Consider the following 21,791-nt stretch of genomic DNA (forward strand, 5'->3'; position numbering starts at 1 on the left):
AATATGCCTGGAAAAGCAGAGGAAGATGGCCCAAGTACTTGGGCCCCTGCCATCCACATGGCAGGATGCAATATTCTGGGTTGACAGTTTTCTTCTCTTAATACTTGGACTATATCTCTTAAGAATGGCTATTCTCTTCAGACCTATAGGGTTTCTGATGAGAAGCCAGATGTGAGTCTAGGTGGAGATCCTCTGAAAGTAATCTGGAGTTTCTCACATGCATATTTTAAAGATGTTATTATTTATTTGAGAAGTAGTGTTACAGACACACAGAGGGAAAGGCAGATTTACAGACAGAGAGGAAAGGATGGAAAGGTCTTCCATCTGCTGGTTCACTCCCCAAATGGCCGATATGGCTGGAGCTGAGCCAATCTGAAACCAGGAGCCAGGAGCTTCTTCTGAGTTTCCCACACCGGTGCAGGGGTCCAAACACTTGCGCCACCTTCTACTGTTTTCCCAGACCATAGCAGAGAGCTGGATCAGAAGTGGAGGACCAAAACCAGGACCAAAACCAGCGCTAGGATGCCAGCACTGTAGGCAGAGGCTTAGCCCACCACACCATAGTGCCAGCCACACATTTTAGAGTCTTCTTTATGCTTTACCACTGAAAGTTTGACTACAATGTGTCGTGTTGATGATCTTTTTCAGTCATGTCTGTTAGGAGTTCTATGTGCTTCCTGTACTTGGACGTCCCTTTCTTTCTCTAAATTAGGGAAGTTTTCTGTAATTATTTCACTAAATAGGCCTTCTAGTACATTCTCTCTTTCCACGCCTTCAGGAGGTCCTAAGACCTGTATGTTGGGTTGATAGTATCCCATAAATCTCCAACACTGTTTTTAAGTTTTCTAATTTCTCCTTGTTTTTTTGGTTTTGTTTTTTTTGTTTGTTTGTTTTGTGTTTTTTTTTTTTGGTCTGAAAGATTTCCAAAGATTTTTGTCTTCTAGCTCAGAAAGTCTTTCTTCTGCCTCACCAGTTCTATTGTTAAAGCTTTTGACATTTTTTATTTGATCTACTGAATTCTTGGTTTCTACTATTTCATTTTGATTTCTCTTTTAAAAATCTCAATCTCATGGGAAAAATTTTTATTCATGTCATGTATTTGTTTCTGATTGCTTTTAAGTATTCTTATTATTAATTTTTTGAATTCCATTTCTAGCATTTCATCAATCTCTTTATCTTCACATTCTAATATTAAAATGTTGTTATGTTCCTTTGGGGGGGCAGTTAATGCCATATTCCTTATTCTTATTTCTTGAATTTCTGTATTTATTTTTAGGCATTTGTGGAGTTAATTGTTGCTTTCCTTCTCCTCTGATAGCTGAATATATACCTACCATTTGACTCAACCATCCCACTCCAGGGAATTTACCTAAAGGAAATTAAATCAGCATATGAAAGAGTTATCTGTACCCCCATGTTCATTACAGCTCAATTCACAATAGCTAAGATATGGAATGAGCCCAGATGTCCATCAACTGATGACTTGATAAAGAAATTATAGAATATATACACTATGGAATACTACACAGTGATAAAAAAAAAAAATGAGGCCGGCACCATGGCTTAACAGGCTAATCCTCCACCTTGCGGCGCCGGCACACCGGGTTCTAGTCCCAGTTGGGGCACCGGATTCTATCCCGGTTGCCCCTCATCCAGGCCAGCTCTCTGCTATGGCCTGGGAAGGCAGTGGAGGATGGCCCAGGTCCTTGGGCCCTGCACCCGCATGGGAGACCAGGAGAAGCACCTGGCTCCTGGCTTCAGATCAGCGCGATGCGCCAGCCGCAGCGGCCATTGGAGGGTGAACCAACGGCAAAAAGGAAGACCTTTCTCTCTGTCTCTCTCTCTCACTATCCACTCTGCCTGTCAAAAAAAAAAAAAAAGAAAGAAAGAAATCCTGACATTTGCAACAAAATGGATATAACTAGAAACCATTATACTTAGTGAAATAAACCTGTCCCAAAAAGACAAAACCCACATGTTCTCTCTGATCTGTGGTAACTAATAGAGTACCTAAAAGGTAATCTATAGGAGTGAAATTGACACTTTGTTATGCTATAATTTTGAACAGCCCTTGTCTTGACTGTTGAGGAACAATGTTTTTTGTTTGCTTGGTTTTTTTTTTCTTCATACTGTTTGTTGAACTCTCTACTTAGTGTTGAGTTAGTCTTATGAGTATAAAGTTAACTGAAAATAGATCTTTGTAAAAAAATAGGAATGGGAATGGGAGAAGGAGGAGGGAGGAGGGTGGGAAGAATCACTATTTCCTAAATGTGTATATAAGAAATGTATGACATCTGTATTCCCTAAATAAATAAGAAAAAAAAAGAAATGGAAAAGACACACATACACACACACACACAAAATGAACCAAATGACACCCCAACATGAGGGCAGCAAGCAAGTCCTGAAATATCTGTTGAGGGAGCTACTGCCTATTCACAGGAGGGTACCCACTAGTAAATTTTAGATCTGCCTTAGAGTATTTCTTCAAATACATGGAAAAAATGAACACATTTCAACAACATGTAAGTCTCCAGAGCAGAAGCCCTGAGCCCCACCCCTGCAACAGTATGCATGACCTCCTAGTGCCCTTGCTATTCATTGGTGCAAACACCCTGGTTGTACTACAGGCTGCTCTGTGTCCTTCCTGTCATACTTTGGATTTAACTTACTCCTTAGAAATCTTTCTGCATTAGGGAATATCTTCTATGACTTTTTCATCCACTACACTGATGGAAATTTATTTACAAATTTTGTTAATAGGAGCCAGTGCTGTGGCTTTATGCGTAAAACTGCCACCTGCAGTGCCAGCATCCCATACGGGTACCAGTTCAAGTCCGGCTACTCCACTTTTTTTTTTTTTTAATTTGACAGAGTTAGACAGTGAGAGAGAGAGACAGAGAGAAAGGTCTTCCTTCCGTTGGTTCACCCCCCAAATGGCCGCTACTTCCTCTTGGTCTCCCACGTGGGTGCAGGCGCCCAAGCACTTGGGTCATCCTCCACTGCCTTCCCGGGCCACAGCAGAGAGCTGGACTGGAAAAGGAACAACCGGGACTAGAACCTGGAGCCCATATGGGATGCCAGCACCACAGGCAGAGGATTAACCAAGTGAGCCACAGCACCGGCCCCAGCTACTCCACTTCTGATCCAGCTCTCTGCTATGGCCTTGGAAAGCAAAAGAAGATGGCTCAAATGCTTGGGCCCTTGCACCCATGTAGGAGACCCCAAAGAAGCTCCTGGCTCCTAACTTTGGATTGGCTCAGCTCCGGCCACTGTGGCCATTTGGGTAGTGAATCAGCAGATGGAAGACCTTTCCACCCTTCCCTCCCTGTCTGTAAATCTGTCTCTCAAATAAAAAAATTTAATTAATAAAAAGGATTAACATGGCCGGCGCCATGGCTCACTAGGCTAATCCTCCACCTGTGGCGCTGGCATCCAGGGTTCTAGTCCTGGTTGGGGCACTGGATTCTGTCCCGGTTGCTCCTCTTCCAGTCCAGCTCTCTGCTGTGGCCCAGGAGTACAGTGGAGGATGGCCCTGGTCCTTGGGCCCTGCACCCGCATGGAAGACCAGGAGAAGCACCTGGCTCCTGGCTTCAAATCAGTGCAGAGCACTGGCCGTAGCAGCCACCTAGGGGGGTGAACCAACGGAAAAAGGAAGACCTTTCTTTCTCTCTGTCTCTCTCTCTCACACTGCCTAACTCTGCCTGTCCAAAAAAAAAAAAGGATTAACACAAGAAATTAAAAAAGAAAAACCTACTCTTTACTAAGACACACAAGGAACCAATTTTGGACTTTCTTTCTTTGTAACTTACCTAGAAATGGCTGTTATCACTATCTAAGAAAATACAAATATTTCTAAATGTGCAAGAAATGGCAGGTAACATTCACACAAATAAAAACAGTGAGAAACACTTTAGTTTATGAAAATCTTTCTCCAAAGAATGACCAGGAAGAGATCTATAGCCACCAACCATATGAAATAACATAAGATTAGCATTTGCAGATATGACATAACACTCTGAGTCAGAAACTCAATAGTCATCCACTCTCGCCCCCTGCTGTCTTAGTGCTGCTCTTGCTGGGAGGACACCCTGCTTGGAGATGGTGACCACAACAAAGACAAAGAAGCTTTCACTACAGTTGAGCAAGTCTGGCTCTATGTTGTTGTGAAAACTGGAAAGCACATGCTGGAATATAAGGAGATGCTAAGGATGCTCAGAAGAAACAAAGCAAAACTTTCCATGCTGACACCAACTGTCCAGCATTGAGGAAATACAAACGCATAGGCACCTGGACTTAAGATAGGTCTAAGGGGCAGGCGCCATGGCTCAATAGGCTAATCCTCCGCCTAGTGGTGCTGGCACACTGGGTTCTAGTCCCAGTCGGGGCGCCGGATTCTGTCCTGGTTGCCCCTCTTCCAGGCCAGCTCTCTGCTATGGCCAGGGAAGGCAGTGGAGGATGGCCCAAGTCCTTGGGCCCTGCACCCACATGGGAGACCAAGAGAAGCACACCTGGCTCCTGCCTTCGGATCAGCGTGGTGCGCCGGCCACAGCGTGCCGGCCGTGGCGGCCATTGGAAGGTGAACCAACGGCAAAGGAAGACCTTTCTCTCTGTCTCTATCTCTCTCACTGTCCACTCTGCCTGTCAAAGATTAAAAAAAAAAAAAAGATAGGTCTAAGGTTCCACTAAACCCATTGGGAAGTTAAAAAACTCAAAGTTGAACATTCTAAGTCCAGATGTTCCTAGACTTACGGTGGTTAAATCTATTAGGAAGTCATAAAATCCCAACTCAAATCCCTGAAAGTTGGGGACTGCCTGGGGAGTCTCATACCATGTTGGCCAAAATTAGTGTCCACCACTTCAGTGGCAATAATATTGAATTGGGCTCGGCATGTCCCAATTACTAGCATAATGCTCCCTGGTTACCATTGATCCTGATGACTCCAATACTACTCGAAGCTTACCAGAACAAGCTGGTGAAATGAAAATCATAAAAATTTTTCTTTACTAAAACTGGCTAGACATTGTGGGCCCATGCTGCCCTGAGCCTCCAGGGAGCGTGGCCTTCAGGCCACCCACCCCATGCTTCCTCGCCTATATGCTCCTCCACGTGGCTGGCTCCTGATACTCGGTATGAACCCAGATTCCTCTCTCTTTTAGATAGAGCCCTCACTCTCCTATGCATTTCTCTCACTGAATAAAAGCTTTAAAACTTAAAAAAAAAAAACTGGCTAGAGCATGTTTATAATGAAGGAGGAGGGCATTGTGACCCAGAGGGTCAAGCCACTGCTTTTGACACCCATATCTCTTAAGAGACCCAGTTCAAGTCTGGCTGCTCCACTTCCAATCCAGCCTCCTACTAATGCATCCAGGGAGGCAGCAGTTGATGGCCAAGTGCTTGGACCCCTGCACCCATGTGGGAAATCCAGAAGAAGCTCTGGGATCCTGGCTTTGGCTTGGCCCAGTCCCAGACAAGGCAGCCATTTGGGGAGTGAACCAGCGGATGGTTCTCTCTGTCTGTCTCTCCTCTCTCTCTGTAACTCTTTCAAATAAATAAATAAGTCTTTAAAAAAAGATAAGTATGAAAACAGATAACAAAAATGAAATAAGGAACTAAAAAGAATCAGAGAAAATAGGCCATGAATATCCAGTAAACACAGAAATGAAGTTCCTACAGAGGAAAAATTAATATTTTACACAACTAATATTTTAAAATAATGTAATAAAACTGGAAGGAGCCTGGGATCTATGCACTGAAAGGGTTCACCATGTTCCTGGGAAAAGTGACTCAGATGGTCACCTAAGTAATTAAACCACTAAAGTTTAATTTGTTAAAAAAAAAAAAAAGTCCCTGAAGCCTTAAATTTAAAAGCCCAAAAATCTAACAAAGAAAGTGAGTCAGGTTGGCATTATACTTTTCAATAAAAATACAAAAAATGAAATGATGCTTCCATGAAACTCAAGAGAAGTGTGAGGCATGGACTTTATGCTCAGCCAGACTAACGTTTAAACAAGCAGTTTTAAACATACAAGAGCCAGGGCCAGTGCTCTGGCATAGCAGGTAAAGCCACCACCTGCACTGGTGCTGACATCATATACAGGTGCTGGTTCAAGTCCCAGCTGCTCAATTTCTGATCCAGCTCCCTGCTAATGCACCTGGGAAAGCATCAGAAGATGCACCCATGTGGGAGACCTGGAAGAAGCTCCTGGCTCCTGGCTTCAGGACAGTCCAGCTTCAGCTGGCATAGCCATCTGGGGAATGAACCAGCAGATGGAAGATCTCTCTCTCTCTTTTTCTCTCTCTCTCTGGCTCTCTGTAACTCTGCCTTTCAAATAAATAAATCTTTTTAAAAAAAATCCAAGAACTGTATTCATGAGCCCTTCCCCAGGATAAGCTTCCTCAAAGCAAGAGAGGACAGGGACTACTTCACCACAAGCAGTGTACGAAGTACATTAAACTGTAGACTGAAGAGTTAAAACCAGAGGTAGGGAAAAGTAAGAACAGCATGTAAATGTTACATGTTCTCAAAAAAGAGGAAATAAAGCATCATTAAATGGCACAAGAAGGGAGAAGCATAACACAGAACAGTTTATTGACTGCCATGGATGTAACAGAACACCATTTAAAGCCAACAACACAAACTAGTGCAAGCCTAATAAAAAGGAAAAACTAGTTTAAGGGAACCACAGAATGTATTATGATAAAGGCAACCACTACAATAAAAATATGAGAGGCTCCCTAAATAACAAAAGCTATTACCTCTTCCTTCCCCAGCCTATACGTGAAAAAGCAAAGCTACCAGATACAGAGAACGGAAGCCAGTAAACAAGCCACATCATGCAGTAAACCTAACAAAATAAAACACAAGGTTAGGGGCCAGCGCTGTGGTGCAGCGGGTTAACGCCCTGGCCTGAAGCGCCGGCATCCCATATGGGTACTGGTTCTAGTGCTGGCTGCTCCTCTTCCAATCCAGCTCTTTGCTGCGGCCTGGGGAAGCATTGGAAGATGGTCCAAGTCCTTGGGCCCCTGCACCCATATGGGAGACCAGGAGAAAGTACCTGGCTCCTGGCTTCAGATCAGCACAGCTCCACCACTGTGGCCAATGGACAGAAGACATTTCTCTCTGTTTTCTCCTTCTCACTGTCTGTAACTCTACCTCTCAAATAAATGAATAAAATCTTAAAAAAAATTACTTAACTTATTTACTGAAATAAAAGATTTTCAGGTTAACAAGACACACTCCACAACTCTGTGCTATATTCAAGAGACCACTGAAAACAAAGGTCAACTGTGAAGGAAAAAGTAAAGGCACACCAAGCAAGTACAATTAGAAAGTAGTAAGTGTAGGGGCCAGCGCTGTGGTGCAGCAGGTAAAGCCACTGCCTCAAGTGCTAGCGTCCCACATGGGCGCTGGTTCAAGTCCCGGCTGTTCCACTTCCGATCCAACTGTCTGCTACGGCCTGGGAAAGCAGTGGAAGATGGCCCAAGTCCTTGGGCCCCTGTATCCGCATGGGAGACCTGGAAGAAGCTCCAGTATCCTGGCTTTGGATCGGAACAGCTCCAGCCATTGCAGCCAACTGGAGAGTGAACCAGTAGATGGAAGACCTCTCTCTCTTTCTCTCCCTCTCTCTCTCTCTCTGCCTCTCCTTCTCTCTGTGTATACCTCTGACTTTCAAATAAATAAATAAATCTTAAAAAAAAAAAAAGAAAAAAAGTGTAAGACCCTGACAATGCAGAGAGCAGGATTCAAGCCCAAGCATGAAATGAAACCATAGTCACTTTACCATGTACTCAAAAGGCTATAATTCACAATGAAGAAATATTTGCAAGCACCTATAATCAAAGAAACACCACATCACCTTTACAAAACATACACAAGGAGAATTAGTGAAATACATCAATAAAATTAGTATCTAAATATTTTTCACTATTGTTATGAAATAAAAATAATGAGAATTCTGCTCACAGTCTAAGGTCAAGTAGACAAAAAGCAAATAAATAAGAATTAAACAATTAATAAAGACTACATACATTTGGACCTCTGTACCCCAATAATAGAGAATACACCTTCCTTGCGCGCGCACATCAGACAGTCACAAAAACTGAATATACGGTCCACTTGTGTGGAAATCTCAATACATTCTATAAGGTAAAATGGGACAAAGTAGAAATCAATAAGCAGATTTTTTAAAAAGTGGGGGGCCGATGCTGTGGCGTAGTGGGTAAGGCTGCCACCTGCAGTGCCAGTAGCCCATGTGAGTGCCAGTTCGAGTCCCGTTCTCTGCTATGGCCTGGGAAAGCAGTAGAAGATGGCCCAACGCCAGGTTCTAGTCCCAGTTGCTCCTCTTCCAGTCCAGCTCTCCGCTGTGGCCTGGGAAAGCAGTTGAAGATGGCCCAAGTGTTTGGGGCCCTGCACCCGCATGGGAGACCAGGAGGAGGCACCTGGCTCCTGGCTTCGGATCAGCGTAGCTCCAGCCATTGCGGCCATTTGGGGAGTGAACCAGCAGAGGGAAGACCTTTCTCTATGTCTCTCTCTTTCACTGTCTGTAACTCTACTTGTCAAATAAATAAATAAAAATCTAAAAAAAAAAAAAAAGAAGAAGAGGCCAGCGCCGTGGCTTAACAGGCTAATCCTCCGCCTTGCGGCGCCGGCACACCGGGTTCTAGTCCCAGTTGGGGCACCGGATTCTATCCCGGTTGCCCCTCTTCCAGGCCAGCTCTCTGCTATGGCCCGGGAAGGCAGTGGAGGATGGCCCAAGTGCTTGGGCCCTGCACCCGCATGGGAGACCAGGAGAAGCACCTGGCTCCTGGCTTCAGATCAGCGAGATGTGCTGGCCGCAGCAGCCATTGGAGGGTGAACCAACGGCAAAAAGGAAGACCTTTCTCTCTGTCTCTCTCTCTCACTATCCACTCTACCTGTCAAAAAAAAAAAAAAAAAAAAAGAGGAAGATGGCCCAAGTCCTTTGCACCCATGTGGAAGACCCAGAAGAAGCTCTTGGCTCCTGGCTTTGGATGGCAGAGCTCCAGCCATTGCAGCCAATTGGGGAGTGACCAGTGGATGAAAGATCTCTCTCTCTCTCTCTCTCTCTCTCTCTCTCTGCCTCTCTGCCTCTCTCTATGTAACTCTGACTTTCAAATAAATAAATAAATCTTTTTTAAAAATGGACAAGCCACTACTTAATCAAGGAAAGATTAAAAGAAAGCATACATATACCAAAAATAAACTGACAAAGGGGGAAATAAATATATCTTTTTAAATAATTACTTATTTTGTCAGAGTTACAGAGAGAGATCTTCCATCTGCTGTTTCACTCCCCAAATGGCCACAACAGCCGGAGCTGGACCGATATGAAGCCAGGAGCTTCTTCTGGGTCTCCCATGCAGGTGCAGGGGCCCAAGCACTTAGGCCATCTTCCACTGCTTTCCCAGGCCATAAGCAGAAAGCTGGATCAGAAGAGGAGCAGCCAGGACACAAACTGGTGACCGTATGGTATGCCAGGACTGCAGGTGGAGGCTTAGCCTACTATGCCACTGGGCCAGCCCCTAAATAAAAAATTTTTTAGATAAATAAATAAGTTTCCAAGATTTCAAAGTGTTAAGATGTACAGAGAGTCTGGTAAAGATTCAAGGGCAACGTTTTGTCCATTTAACATGTGTTTGTTTTTTCTTACATACTCAAAGGTGACAGACATATTTGTTCACACAGTGATATTACAGTTAAAAATCATTCATTAGCAAAAAAGGAGAAACAGTCTCAACCTGACACAGCAATCAGAAGCATTCTTACTTTGTATTAAGCTGAATAATTGTTTCTAACATTTTCCTACATCCAAAACACAAGTATCTTGAAGGTTCTTGTTAATGCATTAGAGGAATTTATATGTCATAAGTACCTTTTAAAATTTCACATCTACCTGTGGTAACCACATAATATGTTGGTTAATTTCCTTATGAGTCATATGATGGAAAGATTAAAAGATGAATTTGAGGGGCAGTGCTGTGGCGTAGTAGGTAAAGCTGCCACCTACAGTGCCAACATCCCATATGGGTACCAGTTCAAGTCCCAGTTGATCCATTTCTGATCCAGATCTCTGCTATGGCCTGGGAAGCAGGAAGATGGCCCAAGTCCTTGGGCCCCTGCACCCACATGGGAGACCCGGAATAAGTTCCTGGCTCCTGGCTTCAGATCTGCCCAGCTCCGGCCATTGTGGCCAATTGGGGAGTGAACCAGCAGATAGAAGACCTCTCTCTATGCCTCTCCTCTCTCTCTGTGTAACTCTGACTTTCAAATAAATAAATATTTTAAAAAGAAAGATGAATTTGAGAAAAATTGGAAAGGAATTGCATTACCAGATTGTTTCACTGTTACATGTACCTTACTTAAATTTCTGTTCATTAATTTACATTCACTCAATTGCATAAAGCAAATTTGGAGGAAAATAAATATTTCATTATGTATTTAATACTCTTGTTTGTTAAGTTCCTCTCCTTTATAGGATTAGATTTGTTTAACTATTATATTGTTCCTGGACATCTGTTATCCTTTTTATTTGGGAATACCAGGTGCCCACACCTTTGATACTCCTTCTCCATGCGTGAGTGATCTATTTCCATCTGAGAACCATGTCCTTCATCTGGTATAAACACCATCACTACTTTTCTCCCCGGTCAAATGTTCTGCAGGGTTGAAGAACAATCTCTAAACTAAATGTCCCAGCAACTGGAGGCCTTTAACATCTTGGGCAAAGGATCGCATTTGGTCGAAGAGGCTTTCCTGAGTTGGGCCTTAGAAAGGACTTGAAAAACAAGGATGAAGGATAAGATGCAGCAGTCAGGGTGAGACGCTCAGAGACTAATGAATACTGATGCAGAATAAACTAAATGTATGGAAGGTATGGGGAGCTAAGAGGAAGAATGGATGTGTGTTTGGCAGTGAGGGTTGGGAGGGAGCAGAGGAACTGCCAAGGAAGCAGGAGCCTGGCAGGAGTCAGAGCTAGGGTTCATGGGAGGCAGTGAGGCAGGAACTGGAGAGGGTGCCAGGTGCAGGGTTCCACATGTTGTTCAACAAATTTCCACTCTGCTGATTAAAACTTACCTTTCCTTTCTATGTTAATATTAGACAGTGCTCTTTGTACATGTGTTAGAGGATATGCATCTGCCTTCCTCATCCAGAGAGTTTTAGAAAATACTGTTGTGTTGATCTCAACTTAGTGTATTTCAAAGACAGCCCATACCTAGCCTGTAATCTATTGCAAGACTTTGAAACAGACTTTCGTTTGCTTGTTTTTTAACTTGATTTCTAACATTACTTTTGAATCCAAGGTTGCTTCCCTTTGAATGAAAATGATTATAAGATGAATCTAAACAGAAATAACTGGCATCAGAAGTCAACAACAACAAAAAAATACAGCAGTCGGAAGAAAATGTAGGTAGAAAAAAGTGTGAGCAAAGGCCTAGAGAAAGGAAGGCAGGGAAGTGGGAACAAAAACCCTAGAAGCCCACAGAGCTGGAGTTCATTGTGAAAGAAAGGGAGAGCTACACTAGTAGATCTGCAGAGATTTGCTGCTGCCATGTGTGAAACCAATAGTGAGGACAAGAGTTTGCACTCCTCATGGTAGGCAAGGAACAGCCTAAGGGAATCTGCATAGGAGAGAGGCATGGTCCACCTGGGACAGGGACCTAGCTCATGGTGGTGTCCACAATCTGGGAGGAGGCAAGACCCTGAAAGGACTTCTGAGAGCCATTCACCAGTGGGAAGCAGCCCTCTGGATGGCCACAGGCTTCCAGTGCAGAAGGGTAGGTTGGTAGGTAGAAGGAGGCCCACTCCTGCCCCGTCTCTGCTTTCCATGCTTTGATCAATCCCTGTGTGTCCACTGTGACAACCAGCTGCAGCTGAGGGTAGGTCACCAAATTCACCAGAGCAGCAGGCTGCAGAGGGCTGGACCAGATCTCCATGCCCTGGTGACAAAATTAGCATAAGGACTGACATGGGATCCATTCATTTTGTAAACACATAATAGTTTTGTGCATTCAACCCACATACATCTACCTGTGCCTACTCTGTGCCAGGTTCCACAGTATACACACTTCAAGGCAACACAGGTTAAAAGGATATGACCCCTCTGTACAGCACCATAAGGAGAACAGTAGAGGAAAGAGGAGAGTCCTAGGTCAATGAAGGGCAGTAACCTAGCTGGGGTTACCCCATGAAGACTCGGCAAAACCCACCAGGGTGGCTAAGCATGTGAGTGTGGCATTTGTTCATCATGCTGTGTCTGAAGTACTTCCAGTGGTTACCTGAGCTCAACTAGAGGGGGAGAGGCAGGTGCAGGCTGAACAGGGAGGGCAGATGCAACAGGGGCCTGGGCTATGCCCTGTTCTGTCTGCAAAGAACTGTCACACGCATTACCTCACTTGGTTCTCATGGCAGCAATTTACTTACATCTACAAGTAAATTCTGGCTTGTTGATGTAAATAAACAGTTGCTGCTGCACAGACAGCAGCTGCCCTGCTCATGCCTTCTCTGTCATTTCTGGGATGTGCCCTGAGACACAGCCACAGGCAGCCCTGACCAGAAGAAAACAACCACCCCAAGCTGACGCCATTCCATTTTCTCTCCTGGGATTTTGAAAATGGAAACACAGAGGTTGCGAGCCCAGTGACACTGCCCAAGACTTCCTCCCTAGTTCCCAGGCCTGCCTGGGAAGAGGTATTCCCAATTTGTGGTCATTATGATCTCTTTATCACATTTTGTTATTTTTATCATAATTTCTATATCTTTTTCCAATCAAGATACCTTAGTATTCCTCTGTCAATTTCACCCTTCCCCATAAGCTGATTTCTGGTGCTTAAACAAGTAATGTAACAATCACCAGTATAGACCTTAGCACTAGGGACTGGGCTAATGGCACATGAGTCTCAGAGAAATATAGAGTATTTACCAGTGGCTGGTACTAAAGTGAACAAAAAGCAACACAACTCCCCTTCCTGTTTCAGAATGTAAAAGTAAAGCCAGGGAAGCAGAATGCTGGAGCATGCCAGGCAGTTCCTGCTACTTGTCCCTAACCTATATGCTTCCCATGTGAGGGAAACCCAGGCTATGACCCATGAGGACTATGGTGGCTGGGATCAGATGATGCTTCTGCTGGCACCAGACACAGTAATGCCAGAGACACCTTACAACCAAGAATTCTCCAGGATCAGAGGACAAAACAGCATGGGAAAACATATCACAAATCAATACAGGCAAGCAGTCTAAAGTACAGGAACATTATAAGTATACAGAAAACAGAGCACATTTTAAAAAAAGATTTTATTATATAAAAGTGTTACAGAGAGGAAGAGAGAGAGGGAGCTTTTATCTGCTGGTTCACTCCCCAAATGGTCGCAACGGCCAGGTCAGACAGGTGCCTGCAACCCTATCTGGTTTCCCACGTGGGTTACAGGGGCCCAAGTATTCTGGGCCATCTTCTACCTCTTTCCCAGACACATTAGTAGGAACTGGACTGGCAGTGGTATAGCTGGGACTTGAACCAGCACTCATATGGGATGCTGGTGTTGCAAGTGGCAGCTTAACATGCCTCACTACAACTCCAGCCCCTGAGCCTGTTTTTCAAAAAAGAAAGATAACCATTAACTTCAGGAAAAGTAAGGGGTTATCAGAGGAGAGGGCTGGATCAAAATTTGGGGGCTGGTGTTGTGGAGTAGCAGATTGGGCTGCCACCTGAGAAACCAGCTTCCCATATGGGCACTACTTTGAGACCCAGCTGCTCCACTTCTGATCCAGCATCCTGCTATGCACCCGGGAGGACATCATAGGATGGCTCAAGTGCTTGGGCCCCTGCACCCATGTGGAAGACCTGGAGGAAGCTCATGGTTACTGGCTTCTTCCTGGCAAAGCCCCAGACACTGCAGCCACTTAAGGAATGAATCAGTGGATGAAAGATCTCCCTCCCTCCCTTCCTTTCTCTTTCTCTCTCTCTCTCTCTCTCTCTCTCTCTCTCTCTCTCTCTCTCTCTGTATCTCTGTGTTTCAAAAAAAAATCAAAATAAATCTTTTAAAAGAAAATCCAAAGTTTGGCTGTTGTAATAATAGATATGAAAAGTACATATAAGCGCCAACAAAGTTGGAAATATTAATCAAGTTATGTAGATTCGAACCCTTAGTTTGCAGAGAGGTGTGACTACAAGCTGTAATTATCTGGGAAAAACCACCCCATAGGCCAGCACCAGCCCCAGTGGGGGGCATTACATGATGGAGAGGTTTCAGATAAAAGTCCAACCAGCTTGGGGCAGGTGCCATGGCCCACTTGGTTAATCCTCTGCCTGCAGCACCGGCATCCCATATGGGTGCCGGTTCTAGTCCCAGTTGCTCCTCTTCCAGTCCAGCTCTCTGCTGTGGCCCGGGAAGGCAGTGGAGGATGGCCCAGGTGCTTGGGCCCCTGCACCCGCATGGGAGACCAGAAGGAAGCTCCTGGCTCCTGGCTTCGGATTGGTGCAGCACCGGCCGTGGTGGCCATTTGGGGAGTGAACCAACAGAAAAAAAAAAAAAGCCCAACCAGCTCACAACAAAGGTACAAGGAATAGCGCCACAGCTGTCCTCCCGAGCATGTGCCAACACAGCCCCCACAAGGCACTGCTGGTGAAGTCCGCCTCCCTGAAGCAGTACAAAGCCAAGAGCATGTCATCTGAAGTCATTCATATTGGAGTTTCAAACATGGGTCTGCCACACTAGTTACCAGTATGACCTGGCATGGTAAGTGAGCCTCTTGCAAGCTCAGATTTCTCATCTGAAATATGGAGCTCCCACTCTCACCTCAGTTCTCCATGCTGATTACACGAGCTCATAAAGACAAAAGACCTGGGATGAAGGACCCAGTAAGGACTGACTCAGTCTCACTCTCACCTTCCTTCCTGGGGGCCAGCTTACCTCAAGTAAATCCCAGGCACGAACAGTATGGTCCAAGGACACAGTGCAGACCATGGGCTTCTCCCTCCCATCAAACCAGTACTCACTGGATGAGATGTAGACCAGTTTATCTATGTATCCTGGAAGACAACATATATACACAGAAGGATTGGGATTTGAACATTCAATGTAGTGAAGGGGCAGACAGGAAAACCACTCCTCTCTTCCTGGCTCAGAAGCAAAACAGGTGCTCATGCAGGGGACAATGTGGATAGCAAATATGCATTCATCAACTGGCATTTTCCAAGTGATTGACATGCCAGATCCCATGAGACTCAGCCAGGGGAGTGAGCAGTAGGCATGGATACAGCTGCTACGTTATCCTGCTCACACCTGTATGCCCAGAAAGTGCTCTGCAGATGAAGTCCTTCCCCGGTCTCCCAGACTGCATTCGGAACTCCAGCTCAGATCGGCAGAGATAATACTCTTTCCAAGTTTGTGCACCCAGGACCAGCTTGGAGACCTTGTAGGATGATCAGCGTCTCAGACACAGCTGCCTAAAAAACACCCACAATTCCAGGAAGGATACAGCAGTCATGGATTTTTGGAACCAACAGACCTAGCTTTGAATCCTAACTTTACCAATTATTGGTTGTGAAACCTACAACAACTCAGTTTACCAATGAAGGCTTCAATTTCCTCTCCTGTAAAATGGGGGAATTGATGAGATGATATTGAATGACTGCTCACTAAGTGTCAGACTTGAAATGCTCTTTATATATCCAATCTTTTTAACAACCCTATGAAACAGGACCTCATTTCCATTCTACATGAAGACACAGAAGCAGAAAGAAGTTGATTAATTTAGCCAAAGTTATGCAACCTGGACAGTGGGGCAACTGTAGTTCAAAATATGTATAATCCACTATATGAAGAAGTAGACGAGCAGAGCTGGTAGGCTCCAAACATAAAGATAAGGAACTTGAAATACTAATTGATGGATCTGAGCACTGTATATCTGTGTTGAGCTGTAGAACTGTGTCCCATTAATGTGTTATGGGGACGGTGTTGTGTAATAGTGGTTAAAGCCGCCATCTGTGATACCAGCATCCCATATAAATGCTGATTAAAGTCCTAGCTGCTCCACATCAAATCCAACTCTCTGCTAATGGCCTGGGTAAAGCAGCAGAAGATGATCCAAGTGTTTGGACCCCTACCACCTATGTGGGAGACCTGGAAGAAGCTCCAAGCTTTGGCCTGGCTCAACTCCAGCCATTGTGACCATCTAGGAAATGAACCAGAGGATGGAAGATTCTCTGTCTCTCCCTCTCTCTCTGCAACTCTCCTTTCAAATAAATGAATAAATCATTTTTTAAAAAATTCTTCTTTATCTCTAATAACACATTTTGTCCTGTAGTCGATTCTATCTGGTGTTAGTAAAGCCATTCCAGTACTCCTGGGTACTGTTTGCATGGTATATCTTTTTCCACTGTTTTTTTGTTTTGTTTTGTTTTTGTTTTTGTTTTTTGACAGGCAGAGTGGATAGTGAGAGAGAGACAGAGAGAAAGGTCTTCCTTTTGCCGTTGGTTCACCCTCCAATGGCCGCTGCGGCTGGCTCATCGTGCTGATCCGAAGCCAGGAGCCAGGTGCTTCTCCTGGTCTCCCATGCGGGTGCAGGGCCCAAGCACTTGGGCCATCCTCCACTGCCTTCCCGGGCCATAGCAGAGAGCTGGCCTGGAAGAGGGGCAACCGGGATAGAATCCGGTGCCCCAACCAGGACTAGAACCTGGTGTGTCGGTGCCGCAAGGCAGAGGATTAGCCTGTTAAGCCACGGCGCCGGCCCTGCATTGTTCTATTTTTTTAAAAGACTTATTTATTTATTTGAAGGGCAGAGTTACAAAGAGGCAGAGAGAGAGGTCTTCCATCCATTGGTTTACTCCCCAGATGGCCACAATAGCTGGAGGTGCACCAATCCAAAACCATGAGCCAAGAGCTTTTTCTGGATCTCCCACGCAGGTGCAGAGGCCCAAGGACTTAGGCCATCTTCTACTGCTTTTCCAGGCCATAGCAGAGAGCTGGATTGGAAGTGGAGCAGCAGGGACTTAAACTGGTACCCATATGGGATGTCGCCACTGCAGTTGGTGGCTTTATCTGCTATGCCAGGGCACCGGTTCCCATTTTTTTACTTTTAATCTATCTACATCTTTTAATATAAACTATGTCTTTTGTAGACCACACACATCATATATTTTATCTGTTCTACCAATCTCTAGCTTTTTATTAGAGTACGTAATACATATAAATTTAATGTAGCTGTCAATAATAAAGATATATGTATGTCACTTTTTTTTAAAGATTTATTTATTTATTTGAATGGCAGAGTTAAAGAGAGGCAGAGGTAGAGGCAGAAAGAGAGAGATCTTCCATCTGCTGGTTCACTCCCCAATTGACTGCAATGGCCAGAGCTGGGCTGATCTGAAGCCAGGAGCCTGGAACTTCTTCCGGGTCTCCCACATGGGTACAGAGGCCCAAGAACTTGGGCCATCTTCTGTGCTTTCCCAGGTACATTAGCAGGGAGCTGGATTAGAAGTGGAGCAGCCAGGACTTGAACCACTGACCATATGGGATGCCGGCACTACAGGCAGTGGCTTTACCTGCTATGCCACAGCGCCAGCCCCATATGTATGTCATTTTGCTATTTACTTTCTAGATCTTATGGCTTTCCTCCCTTCTCCATGACTGCATTCTAAAATAAATAAAACATTATTTCCTTATTTGAGAGAGAGAGAAATCAATCTTCTATTGGCTGACTCACCCTGCAAATGCCAGGCAAAAGCCAGAATCCTGAACTCCACCCAGGTCTCCTACTTGGGCCATCTTCTTTTGCCTTCCCAGGCACATAAGCAGGGAGCTGGATCAGAAGTGAAACAGCCAGGACTTGAATGGGCATTCCCATAGGGAATCCTGGCATCACAAATGTCTGCTTAACTCACTGGACCATAACACTAGCCCCTGACTGCTTTCTTTGTGGAGTTAAATATTCTCTGGCATATTATTTTAATTCCTTTTGCATTTTTTCTACCATATTTTTTCAGTTACTTTTTAGTGATTACTTCAGAAATTATAAAATTTTTAAGAAAAATCTCTGTCTCTGTCTACAGTTCTTAAAATAATTTTCATTTATTTCTTTATTTGAAAGGCAGAGAGTGACAGGGATCTCCCCTTTGCAGGTTTGCTCTCCAGATTCCTGCAACAGCCACAGCCAGAAAGTAGGAATGCAATTCCAATGTTCTACATTGGTGGCAGGGGTCCAAGTACTTGAGCCACTATCTACTGCTTTCCAGGGTGCACATTAGCAGGAAGTTGGAATAAAGAGCAAAGCTGGAACTCAAACCCAGGCACTCCAACAGGGGATGCAGGCATCCTAAGTGGCATCTGAACCAACAAATGCCCACCTTGAGATTATAACTTAAATCTTAGTTTATAATAATCTAGTTTTGGAGACTGGCGTTGTGGTGCAATGAGTTAGCGCACTGGTCTGAAGTGCCTACACCCCATATCAGTACCAGTTCGGGTCCCGGCAGTTCTACCTCCAATCCAGCTCTCTGCTATGGCCTAGGAAAGCAGTAGAAGATGGCCCAAGTCCTTGAACCCTACTCAAATGGGAGACCCAGAGGAAGCTCCTGGCTCCTGGCTTTGGATCGGCACAGCTTTGGCCGTTGCGGTCACCTGGGGAGTGAACCAGCGGATGGAAGACCTCTTTCTCTCTCTCTCTCTCTCTCTCTCTCTCTTTCTCTGCCTTTCCTCTCTCTGTGCAACTCTGACTTTAAATAAATAAATAAATCTTTTAAAAATCTAGTTTTGATTAATACCAACTTAACTTCAATAGTATATAAAACCTTTGTACATAGCCCTATTTCCTCCCTGTCTCCTTTGTGTTACTGTCAAAACTTACATCATTTTGTATTGTGTATCAATCAATAGAAACATACTTACTGCTTTATGCAGCTATCTTTTAAATGATAGAAAAAAGAAACAAAAAGCATATTAACACTTTTATATGTTCCTATATAGCTAACTTTATTGGTGACTTTTAAAAATTATTTGAATTTATTATTTTATTTGAAGACCACAAGACAGAGAGAGAGATCTTCAATTTACCACTTCATTCCCAAATGCTCTCAACAGCTAAGGCAAGGCCAGGCTGAAGCCACCAACCCAGAACTCAATCCAGGGCTCCCACATTGGGGCAAGGACTCAACTATTTGACCCATAATATCTTGCCTTCCAAGATGCACACTGGCAGGAAGCTGGAATCAGAATCAGAGCCAGGATTTGGACAGAATCACTCCAATATAGTTGACCCAAGCAGCATCTTAACTGTTGTGCCAAATACCCATCTCTGTTGGTGGTCTTTGCTTATTCACTTGGATTAACTGATCGATCTATCTATCTATCATCTAACTATCTACCTACCTACCTACCTACCTACCTATTTGAAAGGCAGAGTGAAAGAGACAGGGAGATACAGACAGAGAGAACTTTTGTCCTCTGGTTCACTCTCCAAATGCCCCCAACAGCCATAGATGGGCCAGGCTGAAGCCAGGAACTCCATCCAGCTCTCTCATGTGGATAGCACAGACTCAAGTGCTTGGGCCATCATCTGTTGCCTTCCCAGGCACATTCACAGGAAGCTGGATTGGAAGTAGAGAAGCCAGGATCTGAATCAATATGGAATTCCAATATGGAACAAGGGTGTCCCACGCAGCAGCTTAACCACTACATATCCACCCAACCTAGTGTTCTTTCTTGTAGACTCCTTTCGTACTTCTCACAGAGCAAGTCTGCTAGCAACAAAAACTGAAGGATAGTTTTTGCTGAATATAGAATTCTTAGTGATAGTCTTTCTTTCAGCAACTTGAAAATGTCATCTCATCGCCCTCTAGGTGCCATGGTTTTTGATGAGAAATGAGTTACTAATTTGTTTGGGGCTCCCCTGGTTTGTGAGTTGCTTTTCTTCTACTGCTTTCAAAATACTCCATCTTGAGCTTCTGACAGATGAATATAGTATATCTTAGTGTGAACTCGAATATATTTTACTTTAGCCTGAAGTCCATTGAAGCTTGTATAAATGAACTGTTTTAACCAAATTTGGAAAGTTTTCAGTTACCATTTCTTCAAATATTCTTTCTTCTTTTTCCCCTTTACCTCTAAACCTGGGACTTCTATTATGCAATGTTGGCATGTCTGGTGGTATCTCACTGTCCCCCATGCACTGTCAGATTTATTTTATTTTTTTTTTAAATTGTAGAGTTACAGCCAGAGGGAGAGACAGAAAGAAAGGTCTTCTGTGAGTTGGTTCACTCCCCAAGTGGCTGCAACAGCTGGAGCTGAGCTGATCTGGAGCCAGGAGCCAGGAGCACTTGGGCCATCTTCCAGTGCTTTCTTAGGCCATAAGTAGAAAGCTGGATTGGAAGAGGAGCAGCAGGAACACAAACGGGTGTCCATATGGGATGCCAGCACCGCAGGTGGAGGCTTAATCTTCTACACCACAGCACTGGCCCCTGTTCAGATTTCTTTATTCATTGTACTCATCTGTTACTCAGACTAGATAATCCTAGCTATTGCCAAACTGACAGATTCTTTCTTCTCCCTGCTATTAAGCCCCTCTACTGAATTCATTTGTTATGATCTTCAGCTCAAGCTTCTATACATTTATAATTTCTTTTTCTTTACTGACATTCTCTATTGGTTAAGACATTGTCATATTTCCTTAAAGACTCTGTCTAATATGTCCAGTGCCTGGGCTTCCTTGGGGCAGGTTCTATTCTATTGGTTGCAGTGTTTTCTGTGTGTTCACCACACTTCAATTTTTTTTGCATGTATCATACTTTTGATGAAAACAGAACATTTTAAATAATATAGAATGTGACAACTCTGGGAAATAAGATCACCCCTCACTTGTTCTTACTGTTTTCTGTTTTGTTTCTGTACCAAATCTGAAAAGTGCCCTCTGTGTTATGTACTGTCACTGAAATCTCTGCTCAGTAAGATTAGTGCCTACTAATGACTGACAGAGCTCCTTAAATACCTGGAACCAACATGTCTCCCAGTCCTTGTCAAGGAGCTGTTGTACAGGGTGGTTGAGGCCTCCACCTGAGCCTTCTCTGCCGGCTTATGTAAAACCTCAGCGACAGCAGGATGTAAGAACCTGGGGCTTTCTTAGATATTCCCTGAGGGGCCAGCACTCTGGTACAGTGAGTTAAAGCCCTGGCCTAAAGTGCCGGCATCCCATTTGGGCACTGGTTCTAGTCCTGGCTGATCCTCTTCCCATCCAGCTCTCTGCTATGGCCTGGGAAAGCAGTAGAAGATGGCCCAAGTCCTTGGACCCCTGCACCCACATGGGAGATCTGGAAGAAGCTCCTGGTTCCTGGCTTCGGATCGGTGCAGCTCCAGCTGTTGCAGTCATGTGGGGAGTGAACCATCGGATGGAAGACCTCTCTCTCTGTCTCTGCCTCTCCTCTCTCCATAACTCTTTCAAATAAATAAATCTTAAAAAAAAAAAAAAAGATTTTCCCTGAGATTGCACACAACCCTAGGCATGCATGTAACCCTCAAGCCCTATAGATGGGACAGCATTTACTCTTTTTTTTTTTTTTTTTTTTTTTTTTTTTTTTTTTTTTTTTAGTTTTAAAAAATTATTTTCCATTTATTTACCTTTGTTTACATTATAATTTCCCAGGACTCAGTTATGCCTAGTGGCCTTTAAAAGCCCCTAAGGGCATCTCATTCCCCAGTTTTTCAAAATTTTTGGTTGTTCTATTGTCTACCCAACTCTTATCCATCAGATTAGGCAGCCCTAAACTTAATCAGAAGTCTGTGT

General features: G+C 44.2%; 1 pseudogene; it reads right to left on the reverse strand.

Annotated features, from left to right (window-relative positions):
• The window catches only part of LOC133754733 (F-box/WD repeat-containing protein 12-like), a 177,697-nt pseudogene extending 162,255 nt beyond the window's left edge, over window positions 1-15,442 (reverse strand).
• Window positions 15,443-21,791: the final 6,349 nt, after the last annotated feature.

Source organism: Lepus europaeus, unplaced genomic scaffold, assembly GCF_033115175.1.
Source record: "Lepus europaeus isolate LE1 unplaced genomic scaffold, mLepTim1.pri SCAFFOLD_29, whole genome shotgun sequence".
Taxonomy (NCBI): Eukaryota; Metazoa; Chordata; class Mammalia; order Lagomorpha; family Leporidae; genus Lepus; species Lepus europaeus.